At 48.7% G+C, this 20,656-nt stretch overlaps 1 long non-coding RNA gene across 1 annotated transcript in view; it reads left to right on the forward strand.

The window, feature by feature from the left end:
• The first annotated feature begins 5,057 nt into the window (after positions 1 to 5,057).
• LOC119110564 (uncharacterized) overlaps positions 5,058 to 20,656 on the forward strand; it is a 27,131-nt gene continuing 11,532 nt past the window's right edge. Inside the window, exon 1 of the long non-coding RNA XR_005095510.1 lies at positions 5,058 to 5,140. This is a non-coding gene — a long non-coding RNA (uncharacterized LOC119110564). The remainder of the gene's footprint in view (positions 5,141 to 20,656) is intronic.

Below are 20,656 nucleotides of genomic sequence, written 5' to 3' on the forward strand. Positions count from 1 at the left end.
GAGCGACCACTGGGTGCGATCGCTCACGACGGTCGATGTACCGCGGCGTGCGGCGTGTCGGAGTCCGCCGCCCCCCGCCCCGCGTGGCCGCTCCATCTAGTTCGCTGCCCATCCATCGCCCGGCTTTGTATGCAAGACTGACGTGATTTGAGTTAGATTGCAGCGTGAAATATTCAATCGCCGGAATTATTTCGTTCGGTTCCAAAATTGCAATGGTGCTAGGCTAACAAAAGCGTCATGGTCGGCTCTGTAGGCTGGACCGCGGTAAATGAACAAGCAGGGTCCAGGTCCGAGTCGGGCTGGGCCTGGAAGTGATCAGCTGCAACTTTACGCCGATGGGATACCCATCATCCGCCTATTGGTTTGCGGCATGCTGTTACAAGATTTGCATCAACAGTGAGCGGACACCTCCTCTCTGCATGAGAATAACCCTTTGTTTAAAAAGCATTGCTTTGGCAAGGCTCGCCAAAGCCGTTGGCCAAATGATCGTGAAGGAGACGCCCGCTTCCGTTACTTGCGACGTTAATCACGTGAGTCTCATTTGCAGCATGCACGGCGAGTGTTTCGCTACGCCGCCAGCGTCGGCATTCGGCTCTTATGGACAATGAACCATGTGCAAATAGCCCTGCCGCGTGCTCGGGCGCCTTTGCGGCCTGATGTTCGAGGATGTCTGATGGGAGGTGTTTCAAGACGTTTTCCGGGCAACGTGTACCAACCTTGCTAATGGCCCTTTAATAGCTTTAATGAACACAGCGGTCCCTCGCCGTTAACAAGGGTAGCAGCCACCAGCGGTGCTTCAGTGCTGCGCAGCGTTGTTCTACAACAATATGATCTATCACAAGGGAAGATGAGCGATCAATTCCATTGTCTTTATAAGTGACATCGATTTCGGAAGTTTTCTAGTTGTTAGTTCACGCACATCCCATACAAAGGCATATTTTTCGAGATACTTTGCTCATTCTGTTCTTTAATCTTGCTATCAGCTAACCAAGCAATAGCTGTATTCCTTATTGTCTCTCGCCGCGTCATTTGGTCACAACTAATGCTTGCAATGCTCAGTAAATTGCTGAGACAGGCAAGGACCGCCTCAGTAATTTTCAGGGACTCAAAAGTCAGAATGTCTAAGCGTTTCAGTCCATTTCTGAGAGATCTTCAATTTGATTCTCTAAGGCAGTCAATACTACCGGGATTATTTAGAGACAATGGCGATGATTGAAGAAAATGCCCACATTTGGAGAGATTAAAACAAGCATCAGACATGATGAAAAAGCTTTCTTATGACTATTGGTGTACTCCTAGGGGAAAAGGCTGCTTTCAGACAACACCAATTCTCTGTTAAGCAAATACACTTCTCAGTACTTCATAATTTAATTATGTCATCGCACCTTGCGCAATTTGGATTGAGAGCCAACCAACGGCCGTTATGTCTTGAAATCGTGTTCACGAACGCCAGATATGAACGACTGGACAAGCCTATTTTTCTTAGCCTTGATTGCTTCATGGTCAACGGAATGACATGATTGGAATGACGTTATTATGACGTCATAGATGCTTGGGTGACCTTGAAATAGTCTCCCTGCAAGAGTCCGCACATCTCGGTGAGCGTGTAGCTCGGAAACTAGAAGTGTTAATTTAGGTCTTAAGAAAGGCAGGGCTGTTGAATTGCGCCAAATGACCTTCAAGATGGCTATTTCAGTCTTCAAAACCCTATACACATGTGGAACACTCCCTTTAAGACGCAGGAAATAAATGGAAAAACTCAGAACAACCAGAGAGCAATTACGTGAAAAGCCAAGGAGACAAGGGGATCAACCTCATGGTGCTGAAAGCGGTTGCTTGGAGCTGTCCAATAGACGAGTAATACGCGGTGGGCAACATAAAGACCAATTTCTTGCCATGTCGAGGCGGTCATGGCTCCAAAAATGTCAGACCCCGAAAAAAGTTTATTAGCTGTAAGTAAGGAATTTGGGTTGCCAGTCGTGCTAGCCCCACCACGGGCTCGAGTCTCTGAGATAGCCCGGCGGCCTTTAAGCACACACGAAGACGGCCAGGGTCTCGAGTCGCTCGGTGGGCCCCTGTGACCGTCACCGTCTCCCGGTCTCCCCCGACCCTGCCGAGGCGCTGCTGGAGATGGTGAAGCTCCCGCCAGACTGTCAGCCGGGTCCCAGGACGTCGACAGGTGCCGTGAGCCTTGTGTGCCTTCTCGCGATTGGTGCTCACGAGTGTTATTGATTGGTGTGGTTGGTGTGTTATGTATGGTAGGGCTCACTGTTGTTATTCGCTGTATGGTCGGGCTGTCCATTTCGCAGGGACGACCACCCCGCTGGCACCGTGTTTAACGAATCGTGATTTACGCCAGCTTTTGCAACGTGCTATCGCATGACGTGACGCGGGACGGGGCTTTTAATTGACGAGCTAATCCGATAATTCTAGGCCTCGTGGTACGCCACAAGAAACTACACTGCAGCTGTGACAGCAAAGCTGCAAACATTCCCGATTATTATCTTTAGCAAGGCTCGCTGGGGGCACGGTCGGGTCTACCACATAACACAGCTGAAAATAAGTCTATAATGAAGACTTCGGTCACCAGGAAGTTCAGTCCGCATCGCTACGGATTGGTGGTGATCGACAGGGCACCGAAGTTCGATATACCGGACGAACTGTCGTGCCGGACCGGACCAGACAGCGGGGTATTGGGCAGCGGGAGAAATATGGCCGGCCGAAACCGTGCCCGGTCGTGACCGCCCCGCGGCGACAGTGAGGGGTAGGGACTGCGACGGCTGTGGTTCTGTTGCGCCGCCATCGTCGGCGCGATGGACTCACCTTTGCTACGCTCATGGCCACATACAATAACCCATGTCATCAAATGATTGAAAGAGCGATATTATTGGCCTCAATCTGACCTTAGGGGCGTGCTGACCTATGATATGAGACATTTCAGTTTTATTTTACGACCTGCAGCTGCCACGCTTTCCAGCCCCCGCAATTTTCCACATCGCTAAAAGCGGCATTTAGGGGTTCTCCAGACATGCTGTCACCATCTCAACGATGCGTTTCACTCCCTCTCTCTGTCGACATCGGACCAGGGGCAGAGCAGGGCCAGGAGGCGCCTACCGCGAAGCGTCCCTCTATTGTCCGCTCACCCGTGAAAACTGGCCGACGGGTCCGGCCGGTGGCACGATCAATCAAAACACAGCACTTCTGGGGCAGTTGACGCATCTGCGTGCCTTCACACATCAGCGGCAACACTGGCGTGCTTGCAACCATCGGCGCCGCGCTTGAGATTGATTTTCGGACCCGGCTGGGCGAGGGCTGCCGTCTCTAGCGCGCGCGGTCACCGCCGACTAAAGGCAGACGACCACCGCGCCGAAGGCAGGCGGCCGTGCCAAACAGCGGGGAAGCTATAGCTTAGCGGGGACTCAGATCCGGGAGATACCTCTACGAAACGTCGGGCCAAATCTCGAAAAATGGCCCGTGCCAAGAAGCGATCGTGTATGCTGCGGTGAGATAGCGTCTATCGACCTCATGCTCCATTTCGGAACAACTTTGTTTGCATTCATTGCTGGCTTTTTAAAACAGGTCAGAGTAACCGGCGACCGCAGCGTATACCGGTACGGAACAGCAGTGTTTTTTTTTTCGGTGCGAGGCGGGTCTGAATGAATGACGGCCCCACTTACATGCAAGAAGCTAAATAGCTTCCTGAATGAAACTGGAAGCAAATGAATGGACGTATATCGTGTTTGAAATGCGAGCTTAGCACTCAGAAGCCCTCTGTGCGTTGCGTGGTGTACCTAAGCAATGGCCTCTGCACAGCTGCCCCGCATGTGAACCTGTCATCCTCCCTCGAACCTCGATAAACACAAATGAATTTCACCGCCTGTCGCCTCGTCCTTGTCATCTTAAGTGTTGTGAACACTGCCCATGCTCACTATTATAGCATTCTGATGATTGTTGATCATCTGAAAGTATCGTGAGCATGATCATGTGCACGCGCAAGCTCCCTGATCAAGTGGCTCGCTGCTTTTTCTTTACAGCAGCAGCACGTCGGTAAGGTTTTTGATACTTTTTATATTAGTCTCACTTCTGTGCTGAATTCGCTGCTCGGCGTTAGGCTGATATTTACGTCGTGCGACACTGCAATATTTAATCACTTCTGTTGCATGCTAAACGAACATACTTCTGTTCTACACCGCCATAAATATCCAGACAGACAGCCTGAAGGATGCATGATTGCCAAAAGCTTCTTCTGAAAGTTCACGTTCCCCCGTATGATTCATGGACTGATAGAGCGGGCTTCATGGGCGGGACAGATGGGCAAGTACCAGACGGGTAGCCACATTTGATATCGCGGCCCATTGAGCGATAATGTGACTGCTGTAACGAAATGGCAGTGCTATATCAAACTTGGTGCACCCATCCAATCGCACTTCATTGCCATCTGATTCATTGCCCTGTGCTAGGCTCATCGTGCGCATAGCTTGAATGATAAAGTGTCTCACAGCGGTAATGGACACTAAATGAAAAGTTGGGCGAATTTCCTAAAACATGCCCTGCACGCGCTCGAAAGTGTCACACATATCCGCAGCCAACCTGGGACTTTAGGGATGAAGTTTTCAATCGTTTTACTAAATGCAATGCTCTTACATGCGGCTCTGTGAAGGTTAAGCTGACATTTACGCAGCCTGGATTTGATGGCAGTTAGTGTGCGCCATTTATCTTCATCGCTCCGGTATAACCGCGCATCGCATAAAAATCGACTTTCTGCAAAACGCACACCACAACAACCCGAAACGCTCCCGGCGTAAGCTGCGGAAATGTTTATTCCCTCACCACTTTAAGCCATAGCTATTGCTGGATACGCCTTACTTAAACCAGGAGATATCTTGCCAGTTGTAGATGTTCTAAGCTCCTGCACGTAACATACCGGGTTCCAATGAATATGTTTTACTCATGATGCATTTCAGCATTCAAAAATCCACGATTTCATTGATAATTTTTCTTCATCTACACCGAGCGCCATTTCACTGCGATAATGAAACACTCCGGATTCGTTTCAGATTGCTTGGATGTCCTTGACCTTGAAGAGGAGCGGCTGGCTTGCCAGAGCGGCTGCGCAGAAGCGAAATATTTACACCGCGCGGTAAGTTTCGAGACGAGGGTACATACAAACTACGATCTAAAGACGAATCTAGGGATTCTGTTTCAAGCCGGGAAACATAATAATGCACTGGTTTGTTTTGTGTTTTTGCTCACAGTTACGAAAAAGTTTAGGGTGGTTTATGACGCTTGGTAAGGCTTCGTAGCTATCGTTGTTGCGCACTGTCTCCCAATCCCGGAAGTGTGGTCCCAAATGCCCACTGGAGTAAAAAGTATCTCTAAATCCGAATATCAGCATCATCATCAAGTGTAATATTTTGTCTTCAACTGTGCAGTCAGACTTCGCTAACCCTAGAGAAGTTTTTTTAAGGTCAGTTCTGACATTGTTTTCCGAGCTTGTTAAGTTTAGTGCGTTGCCAGGTACGTGACTCCAGCATAATAACGTTCATATAACGGTGTCTGCAGAGGAAGCTCTAACTATACATATATGGCTGTTAGTATACAAAAGTTGAATAAAACGTGGACAAAGCTGGGTGGCCAAGAAGGGGATGGTTAGGTCATTTTTCAGAACGATGATATGAATACCGTCAACAAGAGAAATGAATTATTTTTCCATCTTTACATGCCCCTTTTGCTCCCATTACTCACCTCCGGTAAGTTTGCAGCCTGCCCTGAAATTTACAGCTTGTGGAACGTTTTTCTTTCTAGACCTATGAATCAGCTTTAAAATGGCCGGATAACGGTGAAAAGCACAAGCTAAAGCTCACCTGACAAGCATTTTCGTTGTTTTTTTTTTGTTTTGCCTTCGCGGCACGTTTGGTTGTCACAGATATCCTGCAATCTCGAAGCATAAATATGCCGGAGACGAACAATACACATCGGATATGAGAGGTAAAATTGCAGCAGAGCGCGTGCAAAATCGGTGAAGATGTCTTACGATGATTCAAGTATGATATTGTGTTTGTAAAGTTTTCAATGGGCGTTTTTTTTATTCAAAACAGTGGCAGTTAGGACACGAAGGAAATGAGTATTGAACGTGTCTCGGCACAATGAACCACAATCTGATAGCAATCCATCCATAGGTGTGACCTGCGACATTTTGATCAGGTGACACAGGTGAAGTTCTGTGCGTTTAGCCCCCGCGCCCGTATCTCAAGGACTCAACAGAATACAACAAGACAAGCATTGTTAGATAGCAACAGCGGTATGAAATTTAAAATTCAATTAATGTCATTTCCTAAGATAAGTTAATTCCAGCAATCAAAGGTGAAAAACCATTTTTGTAATAGATGCTGATGGTGCATTTGAAACTAGCTTGATCTGGAATTACCCAACTTTGTGTGATGGAGTGCCATCAATATACAGTGGAATACGATACCATCAATTAGCAAAGGAAATTCTCTTAGAAAGGATGCCCCCACGACAAACTTACGCTATCGGCAAACATTTCACCAACATGACTTTGACAAAGGCGCGACGAAGGTATCATTACATTTGACTCAAGAAGCTAGGATCCTCCAACTTTTGTAGATATAGTGAAATTTTAAACAATCAACAACAAAAAAATCATCGTCGAGTCTGATCGGTCGAAAGATGTATTATGTAAATTTCAAGGATTTTCCGAAGCGCCGCCCCGGGGAAGAGTAAAACTCAGCGTATCGTCTGAAGTCTTAGCCGATGTGGATCACTAACAGTCGCGCAAGCCTTAATGTACGCTTCATCCGATTTCTGATTGATGACTACATAACTGATGTGAATCCACGCATCCTTAATTACAACGCAACGAATAACGCATTTGCGCCAAGGTAACCAAGTTCTTTGTTGTCGGCTTATTCCATTGGCTGCTGACTACCTGCGGTACTTAGGGTGTTCGGGGCAATTCCTCACAACAGAATATACAACGCTGGGAGCTGCTTTGATTCCATCTGTACCAGTCTTCATCAACATGGGATATGCATGGTGACCGCATGCAACAACTGTCTTGCTATGCCGTTTTTATTTGTTTGCCAAATGTGTGTTCATTTGGTAAACGTTTAGGCTGCTTCGGTCTCAGGTGTGATATAAAGTCATTCAGGTCACACATCCATCGAACATAGCGTGCTGAAGCATGGCACATACTTATTCTTCGAAATCTCCTTATATTTCTCCTATACTGATGCCAACCGCGTTTTGGGTCCGTAGAACTTTATAATTGAAGTTAAGCCCCACGTGTTCGGCTTTGTTATCTCAGGGTAGCTTTGGTTTCCAAGTTTTCGACATCCCAAGAGTGCAACGTGGAGTGAGTTCCTTGCAAAATGTATACCTTAGACAGCAAGTTTGGAGCACGGGTAAGCACTGACTGAAGCTCATTCTGGGTAGACTCAGTCCTGGTCCAGGCTGGAACAGGACGCGTGATGCCGTGTTTGGGTCCCCTGGCCCGGCGGCGCGCTTGCGGTGCGTGACGGACGAGGTCGAGCGCCGACTGCCGACAGCACAGCTATCAGGTGGTGAGCTCGGGATCACGGGACGCGTGATGCCGTGTTTGGGTCCCCTGGCCCGGCGGCGCGCGTGCGGTGCGTGGCGGACGAGATCGAGCGCCGACTGCCGACAGCGCAGCTATCAGGGGGTGAGCTCGGGGTGAGACCCAAAGCCTGGTCTCGGGGTGCTTGTACGGAAGCGGGGTGAACAGCTGGGGGGGGGGGGGGGGGGGGGCGGACACCGGGCTGACGAGCACTGCCGGTCCGCCCGTGGAGTCTGGCCTGAGTCGGTGACAGGAGTCGGGGAGCTCCTCCCCCGGCACAGTCCTCACATCTCATCAGGGCCTGGATTCGCATGTCGCGCGGGCGACCGTCTGGTGCGACGGCGTGGCCGGTGATTCAAGGTATGTTGCAGGGCCTGGGTTATATATTGCTTGCTCAAAAACAGCATGTGCTCTGCCAAGTGCATGCTGATTTTAACTGCATTATGCATGTCCATCAGCTGACAGACGTCGCTGACGTGAGTCTGACAGCCATACAGATGCAATTTACAGGCATGGCTGGTGTTCGCTGAGTTGTGCTAGTGTACCGTGGTGGCGAGTCCTTATCTACGCTTGACGTCATGCAGTTTTACAGTGGTCTGCCGCGGATATTGTAGCAGGAGTGACGAGATTGTTGTTTTTCTGATGAGAGCGATAAGCGTCGTGAAGGAGGAATATCAGCATGTTTCATATGGGTGTTTAAACACAATGCTGCAACTAAAGACCTTTCGTGACCACAAATAGGCACACGGGTTGACATACTGCTTGTCAACTGGCTTTGCGTTGATGGAATGTTTGCTCGTTAAGGTGGCTATTACCAGGTAAAAGACTTTATTGTGTTTCAGTCGGTGGCTGCATGCCATAAGGGCCTTCATGCCCCCAAACATTCAGGCTCTTACTCTTGAAGGTCCTGACTACTAAGTTAAAGAGAGTTTCTCTGGGATTTCGCCGCCATTTTCAGACCATGACTTCGCCCATTGACTCGCCTGAGCGCGGTATAGTCGAACCCGTCGTCAGGTGCACGGCGACTATGGCACTTTGGCGGAACCCGGGATAACATCACACCTGTGGGATGCTTGTTATGTTTGAATTGCCAGTATAGCATTTCGGCGCTGCAAGTGGGATGCGAGGCCTGAGCGTTTAGAGACAAGTTTAGCAAGCTCCTGTTCGAGAACGAGAGGACACAGATATTTTCGCTGAAAAATAAAGACAACGCTAAAAAAAACTCTCCACGCAACAGCTGTTGGAGAACTAACAAACTACCAGGAATGAGCACCAGATGCTCCTGTCATACGATGACGTGCCCATAAACTCACGGAATTAACGAGACAACTTACGACGACGTAATTGGAGCAGTTCCCTTTGGGGACGGTGAGTTGTTCATTTACACAAGCGTTGATGAAACAAGAGAGCCGTCAAAAGTTCCGAACATATGGATGGATCGACTGCAGAAGCAGGTATGTATCACGTGTGTTGAAAGTCGAGCATTGTAATTGCTCGGATCGATTTTCTATGCTAGTTTCGCAGGAACATCGTAACTTTAATTACGCTACAGCCAGGGACATCTCAAAGCGAAGAACCAGAGGAGCCTCTCCTCCCCCTCTTTGTGAGCCAAGAGGTTCACGCTAGATAAGGGGCGTTTTCGCAGGAATTCGGTTTAGATTTATGGGACGTTGGAGCAATTCTTTAAGTTACACCTCTCCTGAAAATGATTTCCGCTATGTTTCTGGCTGCAGCTGCGCAGTTAACATGCCACTAGCTTACACCAGACCCGAATGTACTTGTTTTGAATAATAGAACGAAGTTTTACCTAGACTAGTCTTGGATAGCTCCATCCCAGAAAATCTCTGACGCTTGTTGCAACCTTGACATGCACCCTTCCCCAAGAACACTTAAGTGACTGGCGGCAGGCAGTCCACTAAGCAGAGCATTCCGTAAATCTTAAACCGTGGAGAATGAAACAGCGTATGATCTTGGCATTCGTTTACACGTGATATTGGTTACACCAGTCATGCGGTCGTGGCACATCCTACGCCTGTTTGTAAGCATTGCTTTTGAAGGGATTGGACACGCAAGACACCCTGAGCTGGATCCGAGCCGGCCATTGCAAGTACAGCGGTGCCGGAGGCCGTGGATGATGTTCTGTCTTAGCCTTATTATCAGGGATCCTGATGTGAACAGCTGTACGGAACAATGGGAGTTGTCGTGCGTTGCACCAAGCATGGCGCTGAACGGCCGAAGTGTCCTTTTCCTCGCCTGGGCATTGTCTCACAATTAAAGTGCACTGGCCGTTAACTAAAAGCGCAGACAAAGGTTGGACTGTCCGGCAGGGCTCTCCTGTCTATTGTTCGCGGCAGCCGTTAGTTGGTTTCTTCTGTGTTCTGTTTGGAGCTCGCTCAGCCCAGGCTACCGCACATTTAAGTCAATAAACGAGCCTTTCGAACATCCAACAATCGTGCCTTTGTTAGTTAGGTGAAGTGAAGGGGATTAACTTTTCGTTCCAAATCCTGACGATCGATTTTTGGAGCTCTAATGCACGACGCAGTTGTCAGCAAAAAGTTGTTGTACCTATTTGCCAACAGTTGTAAAATTGACATGCATTGGTCCCTCAGGTGTGCGTAAAAACACTTGGAATCCATCAGAGGATCGTTTTTGCTAGGAATGTGAGAACGTGTCAACGTGAGAACGTGAATGTGAGAACGTGAGAACGTGTTTGCTAGTCGGCGAGAACATGTCAAGCATTGAGCCAGGAGGGTCGACTTGTCAGGGGTTTGTTCTCCTCTTGCCGCCCGCAACCACCCTGCGTAAGTTGAAGTTGAAGAATGAGTTGAAGGCATTAGGCACGTGAGAGGGATGTAATTTTGTTGACATCGATGATCAGCGGACAGCACGCTATGAGGGCGCGTAGCAGTTTATGGACCAAGCTTTCGCGATAGCTCTTTGTGACGCGTCCTGTAATTAAGCTGTCAGCTCTCCGAAAAGCACCCTGTGCGACCAAGGTTCTACGGTGGCTCGCGGACAGCGACCGCCCCGGCCGCACAAGTTGGTTGTGGGGGTTGAAGCCCCGCCCTCTACAAGGTAAAGCTGGAGTAGTCACGGCGTTATCACGGCCACGCCAGGCACAGCCCACCTCGATTCCGGACGCTACACGCGCCCGAAGAGCCAGCCAAGACCTGTAATGAGATTGATCGTCTGTGACCTTTTGCCATTGACGCGAGTGAATGTGTGGGCGTGCCGGCGCTGCTTATCAATTTATATGGTAGGCTCGAAGTATTGCTCCTCGGCGTGAGTCTAGCGGGTGGCTGGTGTCGGGCCACATGTGGAGGTTTGGCGCGGCAACGTAGATTTTCTGGTCCAGCAGTCGTCGTGTAGCGTACCCTCTGAACTGCCTATCTCGGCCTGGAAGCATCTGCTGTTCTCGGGATGTCGCAGATTCGAAATATCACGAGGAGCCGCGTTTCGAAAGGAAACATGGCCTCTCTGTAATATGAGCTACCCTGAGCTACCGAAGTATTTCGGGTAAATTACATTGGACACTGGGCAACTCTCAAGTCGCAATACGCGCAGATCCCTAGTGGATGCTCTAGTCTAGGCTCACGTTAGCAAGTTACAGTTATATCATTTTTAAAGCAATTGTGCGGTAGATGATGCAGTTTTTTCAATTTCATAAAGAGCAAGTAGTGCACAAGTGGTATCAGCCAATTTCAACTTTAACTTATCAAGTAACTCAAGAGTATTGTCCAAGAGCTTCGGCAAATTTTAGCAAATGGAAGAATGCATGCATTATTTTCAAAGATGTTGACCGTCACTTCCTACCTTCAGTTCACAGCATAAATAGTAAGCCTTCATAAGTTGTTTAGTGTATTTGCGAGGAACATTACTCGCATGAACAGTACGGTGGTAATGGCCGTATTCATCGGAGCAAACCCAGGAGGATGGAAATAAAGATGCGTTGATATTTTGGCAATATGCCTTTATCGAAACGAAAATCGGAAGTGAAATACTTGCCTGCCGATGATCCAACTCGATTTTTCTAACAGTGGGCCACAGTTTTTACAGGACTTCAAAATTCAGAGGATTAAACAAGGAGCAATTGCCAGCCATTACCATGATCGAGAGCATATCTAACTAACAATTAGAATGCAGGAAAATACGTATGCATGCAAACAAATTCAAGTAAACAGACATCAGGGAACACGCTTTATTCAAACATGCAAGCAAGGTGAAGTAAACCAGCATCATGTTTTACGCATTGGCTATACATGCAGACGATTCCAATTAAACAGGCATCGCGCATCACGCGTCAGGCATCACTTACACATGAAAACGATTTAAAGCTAGCACACCATGTACATCACGCCACAAATCACGCTAGCATAAACAGTTAGGATGAGCTTTGTGCGTTAAGGTTTAATTGCCGACTTTTTGTAGAACAGATTCGCTTTTTTTCCTGTCTGCGTGGTCCTGCACTCTTGTAGATGACTTTCAGCTCTAAAAGAGACGTAGTGTCCACATATCCCTGGATTTCAGTCTGAGTGTGTTTTGCCAAAAAATGGTCACCGAAAGGGGTATTTCCTGTTTTGTTTTAGGACCTTGCAGATGTTTAAAACTATGTACCCCACGTTTTCACACAGTTTACACTTAATTTCGGAAACCACGTTTTTTGCGCGCACATTCCTTAAAGCCCATGCTTGCATAAATGACATTTATTGCCACCTAGGCACTTAGGCTTCGAGAAAGAAGATTTCACCAGAAACTTTTCTAGCTTATTGCCGTCCTTCCAAGCTATGCGCACGCGCAGTTTTCATTTTCTAACGATGCAACAGCGCTTAACATCGTGGGTAACATCGTCACGCGTAGCTTTTGATCTTCTCATGATGCAACATGGTTAGAAAATTAAAAATGCGCGTAAGCACAGCTTGGGGAGAACGGCAGTAAGCTAAAAAGTCTCTGGTAAAAGCTTCCATCTCAGAGCCTAAGTGCTCGGGCTGCAACAGATGCCATTTATGCAAGTCTGGGTCTCAATGTGTTTGCACGCAGAAAAAAACCTGGCATACGAAATCAAGTGTTAACTGTGTGGAAAACATGGGAGGGATATTGTCTGTACCGGAGAGCCCATTTGTCCTATTCGTTTGAGATATAATGAACACCCAAGATACGCTAAAAACAAAACAGGCAATACCCCTTTCGGTGACTAGTTTTGCTAAAACACGCTCCGGCCTGAAATCCAGGGAGGTATAAAACCTATGCCTCTTTTAGAGCTCAAAGTCATCTACAGAGCGAAGGACCACCCAGACGGAAAATAAGTGAATCTATTCCATAAAAAGTCGGCAACTAAAGCTTAACGCACGAAGCTCATCATAACTGATTATGCGAACGTGGTATGTGCCGCGATGTGTGATGTGTGCTAGCCTAAAATCGCTTGCATGTGTAAGTGATGCCTGGCGCGTGATGCGCGATGCCTGTTCGATTGAAATCGCATGTACGTATAATTGATGCGTGATGTACGGTGCATGTTTATTTCAAATCGCCTGCAGGTTTGAATGAAACGTGATGCGTGATATCTGTTCGCTTGAATTCGTTTGCATGTACCCACATTTTCACGCATTCTACTTCTTGGTAGATATACACCGTATCGTAGTATTGGCTGGCAATTGTCCCTTGTTTAATCCCTCCGAATGTTGGTGTCCTGTATAAACTGTGGTTCGCTTTTTAAAACAAAACTGAAAATCGAGGAGGATAATCGGCAGGTAGCTATGGATTTCCTTTAGTTGTTCGTTTCAATAAAAGCATCTCGCCAAAATATCAACGAATCTATATCTCCATTCTCCTGTTTTTCTCCGATGAATAAGGCTGTTACTACTGTCTTATCACACAGTAAGTTTTTTTCTCTCAATCTTCGTGCTCAAACCGCATCTAGCCAACATTTTGCAAATCCCGAACTTTCACAAATGCCCACTGGCTGTTCACAGAGATAACTGAAACCAGAGAACTTTGCTTGTCACCGTGCGTACAATTGATGTTTGATGGCGACATCAGTTGAAAATTAAAGCCTCTCTTTCGGACTTGCAATGGGCCGTACATCCAACGAACCACGGACCTTCCGCGCGCCTTTTGTCTTTGGCGAGTTATTTTGCCTGTGTGTGTTCTGTATTAAAGTATTATGTGTTCTGTATTATGTGTTCTGTATCAAGAAAGCATCATCTGTATTAAACTTGTTAGTTGTCAAGACTTCTGGCGTTACGTTCTTAAGAGGGTACGGGGAAACATGCCCACCAAAAACGAAAATTTGTTAAATGTTAGGAACGTTGCGCGGTTTGGCTCTGAATGGTTCGCTAAAAATTTTCTGTTGATAAGTGCCCACCCTTGACAAATAAATGTCCAAAGTATTTGTGTGAACACGTGACACCATGGAGGAAGAAAGCTTGAATAAATAAATGAAAGAACTTTGACCTTTGACAGCATTTATGGCGAATTACTTGTGGTGACACTGTCGTCATGACGTCACGGTTAGTCTAACTCAACAATTTGTACCTTTGTACGCGTTAAGGCGGACGGAATGCTTCTTAGAATTAAAGGGTCTTGCTTCGGTCCAGAGGCGGATAACGTCTTAGTAGGCCGAGTCATTTAGGCATGAGTCAACCCTTCTCAGCAGTCCGGTAACTTCAGGCTGCCGCAGTCCAATGCCGCCTGCATGTTGGAGGAAAATGAACGAGTGAGCCAAATAGACCAGGGTCACACGTGTAAAATCATCCAGAGTCAACGGCGGGGGCTTATGAAACAACAGCAAGTAGCCTCACTCTACCCCTTGGCAAGAAATATGAATGTCTTTACCCATATCAGCTATAGTCTGCGGGCATGTCCAAATTCTGCAGATACAGCGGAAACATATTCGGACCTCCTTTGACGCGATGTAACACATCAGTCATATGAGGTACAGTAAGGTCACCTGACTCACTTTCGTGCAGTTCATCCTGGATTTTAATTTTTCTCACGCACATCGGTTGTGCAATCAGCAAGAGGACAACGGGTGAACGGTGCGAAAGATGGCGGGGCCGGTAAACCCGGCGAGGGTTAACAACTATGCTTTCATGGAACCGAATTATTGCTTGCATTCGCCACGAGTCCCTGCCACGTGAAACAGCGGTAATTCATTAATCATGAAAACGTTCGAATGCAACATTAGCATTCGGCTTATAAGCGACTGCCTTCTTTATCTTCGTGTGGTCTTCGCAATGACCCAGTGAGGAAACTGAAAAAACGAAGCATGAATGACCGGCAGCACCACCTGCATGGCCGTCTCAAGAGTCATTTACGGCGGCGCCTTTAGCAGCAGCGAGGGGCATGCGACCATACAATACGAGCTGTGAATTGGCAGCATTCATGCGAGCCGCAGCCCCTGGAGTGGGTGTTGAACAGAGGGCGCAAGAGCCGACGGGCCCTGGCGTCGACGGTAACAAACGATGCATTTCGAGTCATCGATCGCCGCTGCGCGGGGGCGTCACCCCCGCCACAGCCGTGGGGCGCTCGTGTTGACATGTGGACCAGGCACACATCGGGTGGCGCGGCGGTACACAGAAGCGAGCGGGTGCCCACGGGGCAGACGGCACAGCTCATACAATTCCCGAGAATCCGGTGACGCCCACACGTAACTTATTGGAGAACTGCATACAATACCAGTAGCCACAAGTCCCGTTGGACAACAGCTCGGCTCAGCAGCGCAACAGCAGACAATAGCTCGGCTCATCAGCGTACCAGCAGATATCAGCCCGGCTTACCAGCGCCACAGCAGATATAAGCTCGGCTTACCAGCGCCACTGCAGACATTAGCTCGGCAGACATTAGCCCGACTCACCAGTGACACGGCAGACATTAGCCCGGCTCACCAGTAACACAACAGACATAGACACTGATAGAGAGAGAGAGAGAGAGAGAGAGAGAGAGGAGAGAGGAGAGAGAGAGAGAGAAGAGAGAGTAGAGTAGAGGAGAGAGAGGAGAGAGAGAGAGAGAGAGAGAGAGAGAGGAGAGCGGAGAGAGAGAGAGAGAGAGAGAGAGAGAGAGAGAGAGAGTGAGTGAGTGAGTGAGTGAGTGAGTGAGTGATGATGAGTGAGTGAGTGAGTGAGTGAGGTGAGTGAGTGAGTGAGTGAGTGAGTGAGTGAGTGAGTGAGTGCGTGAGTGAGTGAGTGAGTGAGTGAGTGGGAGTGAGTGAGTGATGTGAGTGAGTGAGTGAGTGAGTGAGTGAGTGAGTGAGTGAGTGAGTGAGTGAGTGAGTGAGTGAGTGAGTGAGTGAGTGAGTGAGTGAGTGAGTGAGTGAGTGAGTGAGTGAGTGAGTTGAGTGAGGAGTGAGTGAGTGAGTGAGGATTGAGTGAGTGAGTGAGTGAGTGAGTGAGTGAGTGAGTGAGTGAGTGAGTGAGTGAGTGAGTGAGTGAGTGAGTGAGTGAGTGAGTGAGTGAGTGAGTGAGTGAGTGAGTGAGTGAGTGAGTGAGGAGTGAGTGAGTGAGTGAGTGAGTGAGTGAGTGAGTGAGTGAGTGAGTGAGTGAGTGCGTGAGTGAGTGAGTGGAGTGAGTGAGTGAGTGAGGAGTGAGTGAGTGAGTGAGTGAGTGAGTGAGTGAGTGGGGAGTGAGTGAGTGAGTGAGTGAGTGAGTGAGTGGTGAGGGAGTGAGTGAGTGAGTGAGTGGTGAGTGAGTGAGTGAGTGAGTGAGTGAGTGAGTGAGTGAGTGAAGTGAGTGAGTGAGTGAGTGTGAGTGAGTGAGTGAGTGAGTGAGTGAGTGAGTGAGTGAGTGAGTGAGTGAGAGTGAGTGAGTGAGTGAGTGAGTGAGTGAGTGAGTGAGTGTGTGAGTGAGTGAGTGAGTGAGTGAGGAGTGGTGAGTGAGTGAGTGAGTGAGTGAGTGAGTGAGTGAGTGAGTGAGTGAGTGAGTGAGTGAGTGAGTGAGTGAGTGAGTGAGTGAGTGTGTGTGTCGAGAGCGAGAGCGAGAGCGAGAGCGAGAGCGAGAGCGAGAGCGAGAGAGCGAGAGAGAGTTTATTGAGAAAAACATGGCTTCGAGTATCAACTCATATAGCACATGTGCACAATATACATATGAAGTAGGATACTACTTAGTTGATAATATATCTGTGTTTATGAGAGTGGTTATATGGGGAATACTTGATTTGCGTAGCCCTTACCACGGCAAAACGTTTGGAGTGTGCTTGCGCTCCTGGTATTTCCGCCGGAGATCGCCACTCGCTGCTTTGGAAACAGATCTCTATGCATGGGAGACGCTTGCATTTGTTTTCCTAGCCTTAGGCATAGCTTTTTCTCTCTGTCGCGAGGGCCTTCCACGCCCAAGCGTTGCAAGATGGGCGAGTACTTTTCCGAATGGCCGAAGATAATTTTCAAAGCTCTCTGCACTTTCTCAAGGTGTTGCGCCTGCTTGGCAGTGAGTCCCGCGTGAAAAACCGGGCACAATTATTCCTAGCAATGGCCGATGTAAGTAACATACACACGAACAAGTTGTTCCTGCGGTGGATGGTACTTCTTCATTATGTGGAGCATATATAGAGCTTTCGATGCTTGGTTATAATATCATCCGCATGTGGAATTAGCGCGGCTCACCAGCGGCACAGCAGACTGAGCCCGGCTCACCAGCGCCACAGCAGACACCAGCTCGGACAAGTGTACACCGCACCGCGCAGCGCCGGGTGCGGCACACCGAGAGCAAATCAGTCCAGCCGGCAGCCAAGGCACGCAAGTCGAACGGCCGATTTTCACCGTTCACAGCGATGTGGTCTGAATCGGAACGGGGCGGGGACCGATAAGGCACAGCTGGTCTTTCATTTGCATTCCACTTTGATCGCTGACAGCCTGGTGAACGACCCCAATCCACTGCCGCTCGCGCGCCGACCGCCCGCGATCCGTCGGGGCCGGGGAAGCCGCTGCAGCCGTGAGAGGGTCACAAAGCGGGCGTGGCGCTCCCGCGTCTGTTGCGCGTGTCACAAAGAGGTCACAGAGAGGTCACAGAGCGGCGTGGCGCTCCCGCGTCTGTTGCGCGTGTTTGGCGATAAGCAGAGACGCGGCTTCTCTGCAGGCGGGTTTGTTATCGCAAGCTGTCTTGGCCAGAACGAGTGGTGACATCTCTGGATGAACCCATTATTTCTGGGTATGACTGATGTGGTGGGAATATGGGCGAATTGCCGGTATTCGGCACGTTGAGAACATCATTTTAAGGCGAAAAAAATTCTCTTCATAATTTCATAACAATTCATTTTCATCATTTAAAATCAACTTTCGACTTTTATTTTGAACTCTTACAATACATCAGTTAGGTGCTTAGAACGCTGCGGTACGGCCTTCATACGGTACTTTTCCTTTTGCCACGAGTTTTCTCTTTTCCCTTCAATGATTTAACGTTTTTGGCCTTGACGAGGGCTTGCTGAAGTCGACCATCACCTGGTTGTTCGGTTAATGCGTTCCTCTGCTGCGCTCTGTTCCCCTACAAGATTGGACTAGCGCTGTGTTTTTGTTTCCCGTGCCGCAGTCGAAGTGAGGGTGGGCGACGCTCACGACAGCGGTGGTGGTGTAGTGCTGGAAACTTTTGTGTAACGATGACACCAGGATATTTGAAATATCAGATGATGAACAAAGAACCACCCTGTGACCCTGTGGAAATAAAAAACATAGCCTTAGAATAAAACAATCATCTTATCGATTTTCATCAAGCTGCAGGTTAACCAAATGAAAGACGTTCGCTTTATCGAAAAGTCACCATGTTGCCATGTGTGTCATGTGTAAACGGTAATTGATTTTTCCTTGATGCACAGTTTTTTTAGTTCCTGTTAAGTCCTCTATGACATGAATTGTTAAAAAATATCACTTTTGTAAAAATCTACCCGGTAAACTGAGAGGGAACTGTTTGATATTGAGATTGTCGTGACCAGCTCCTTTTAGTTTCTGTCAGGAAGTTATTGAGTTGGTTTACGAATATTTTACTACTTATGTAGTACTACTTAGTCACATCATAGATATTAGATACATCAATGAAGCTAAAACCACACAGGGAGAAAACTATAGAAAGGATCAGAACATGACCCTGAGTGTAATTCTAACTCTCGTTCCTAACTCAGCTGTCATAATCCAAATCACGTCTGTACCACTCTCGACAGTTTCCTTCTGACGGTCTCATTTCAAACATTCCTGGAGAACATTACAAAACGGTCCCAGCAAGAATCGTGAACTCTGAAAGCACGCAGCCACAATGCCGCCTGTAGCACTCAGCCCACCAGCACACACTTGTCAGCAATGGACGCCCAGGTCAGCGTGTCACTTCCGTGACGCTTCTGTGATCGACCTATGCGGCGCCGGCTACGTTACGCGGCTGCCTGCCTGGATCTGGGCGATGGGGGCCCGCAGATTAAATCCAATATGCGGACTGGCCTGGGCATCAGTCGGTGCCCTTCCGCCGGCAACCGGACTCACCTATGCGTTGTTATGTTGCGAGAGCGCCTCTTTGTATGCAAAGTGCAGTTGCACCAATCACCATTTAAAACGATTTGCAGTTGTCTGGGCTTAAAATTGTACGTTGTGACTGATCGTTTGGTTCGATGATGTCAGATGCGCGAAATTAATCCGCTCGTTCTGCGTGATTGTTCTATGTTCGCCACCCGCATCGGATTATACATATACTATGACCTCATCACTTCCCTGGCGCGATGCTTCCATCAGCTAAATCGATGCGAAATATCACCCGACTATGCTATGAAATCCCAACACCAAAGACATTTCGCCAAGTAAAAAGCAACTCATTTTTACCATGTATCACACAAAAGCAATATTTTCAGAGCACCCCCAGTAATACATCAGCGGTTTCGGAAGCCACGGCACGATTTACAAGAAGCCCCAACAATTATCTGGAGAAGTGGGGACATTTGAGACGCTGACGACCTCCGGCATGTGAGTGGCCATCAAGCCGGACGGCAACCAGGTCCGATATTTGATGCCGAAGCACTCCGCACCGCCGTCACCCCGCCGGTGGTCACGTGTTCAGTCGGGTGCCGGCATCGATTCCGTAATGAACGGCAGGCCGAGCATTCCCCACGGTCCCATCGGTCCCGGCCGCCCGGTCACCAGCCCCAATATCACCGCCACGTCGCCGGTCCCAGCCGTCCTCCTCTAATGCTGCTGCCCTGGTCCCTGCCGCCCGGCCGTCAGCGCCATGACGGCTGCGCTGATCCCTGCTCCAGCGCAGGCCAACGGCGCCCGGCTGCGCTCTCCAGGGAGAGGATCAAACCACGGGTAAAGACGCGGCAGGCGTCCATGGAATTGTCGATTAAAAGAGCCGCTGACGCGCAAGGTCAGCGGTCAGGAGCTGTGTGCAGCTGTGTGGACGGCTGACAATGGCGGTCTGATGACGTCACGGACCGAGCGGGTGACATTTCACCCTGCGCTCCTCACAGCAGCGAGCCCGCCGAGTGCTGTGCTCCATGGGCGCGTTTCTAAATGCGGAGTTCAAAAGGCAAGGGCGCATCCAGTTTGGTTTGGACTTCCCATAGGGCCAGTGCTGCGGACAGCATGCAGAGTTATTGTGGGGTGAAAGACACAATCCAGACGGAAGGAACATTTCCAAATTATTTTGAACAACGCACATTCATATACGTAATATTTCACTTATAACTGGAAAATTCCGCAAGTGCAAGCCCTATAGCAGGGCATTTTCTGGTGCCGAGAAAACGATTAACCCGCATCCTTGATCCTACATTGCTGTCCGAAACAAAATGGTGGCAATATGGAATTTTCACTACCCTGAACAAATGTGGCAGACAGCTTGCGTTGAAAAACGGAAACTACGGTCATGTTTGGTCAGTTAAGATGCCTCCACGGAATAAGCCATGGTAAACAGCTTAGGTTCGCTTTTAACTGCGTTTGATGTTAACTAACTGTTCACTGCTAACACGCGCTAGGCGGTGGGGGGGGGGGGGGGGAGGGGCCAACTTGACCCCACCGAAGGTTTTCCAGAATGGTTTCCGAACGGCGCGGCGTAGCCGCGCCAAATTTTTCATAGCTGTAGACATTGATATCGGATCGTT

The sequence above is a fragment of the Pollicipes pollicipes genome, unplaced genomic scaffold (genome assembly GCF_011947565.3).
Source record: "Pollicipes pollicipes isolate AB1234 unplaced genomic scaffold, Ppol_2.1 Scaffold_7231;HRSCAF=8579_pilon_pilon_pilon, whole genome shotgun sequence".
In the NCBI taxonomy this organism is placed as follows: domain Eukaryota; kingdom Metazoa; phylum Arthropoda; class Thecostraca; order Pollicipedomorpha; family Pollicipedidae; genus Pollicipes; species Pollicipes pollicipes.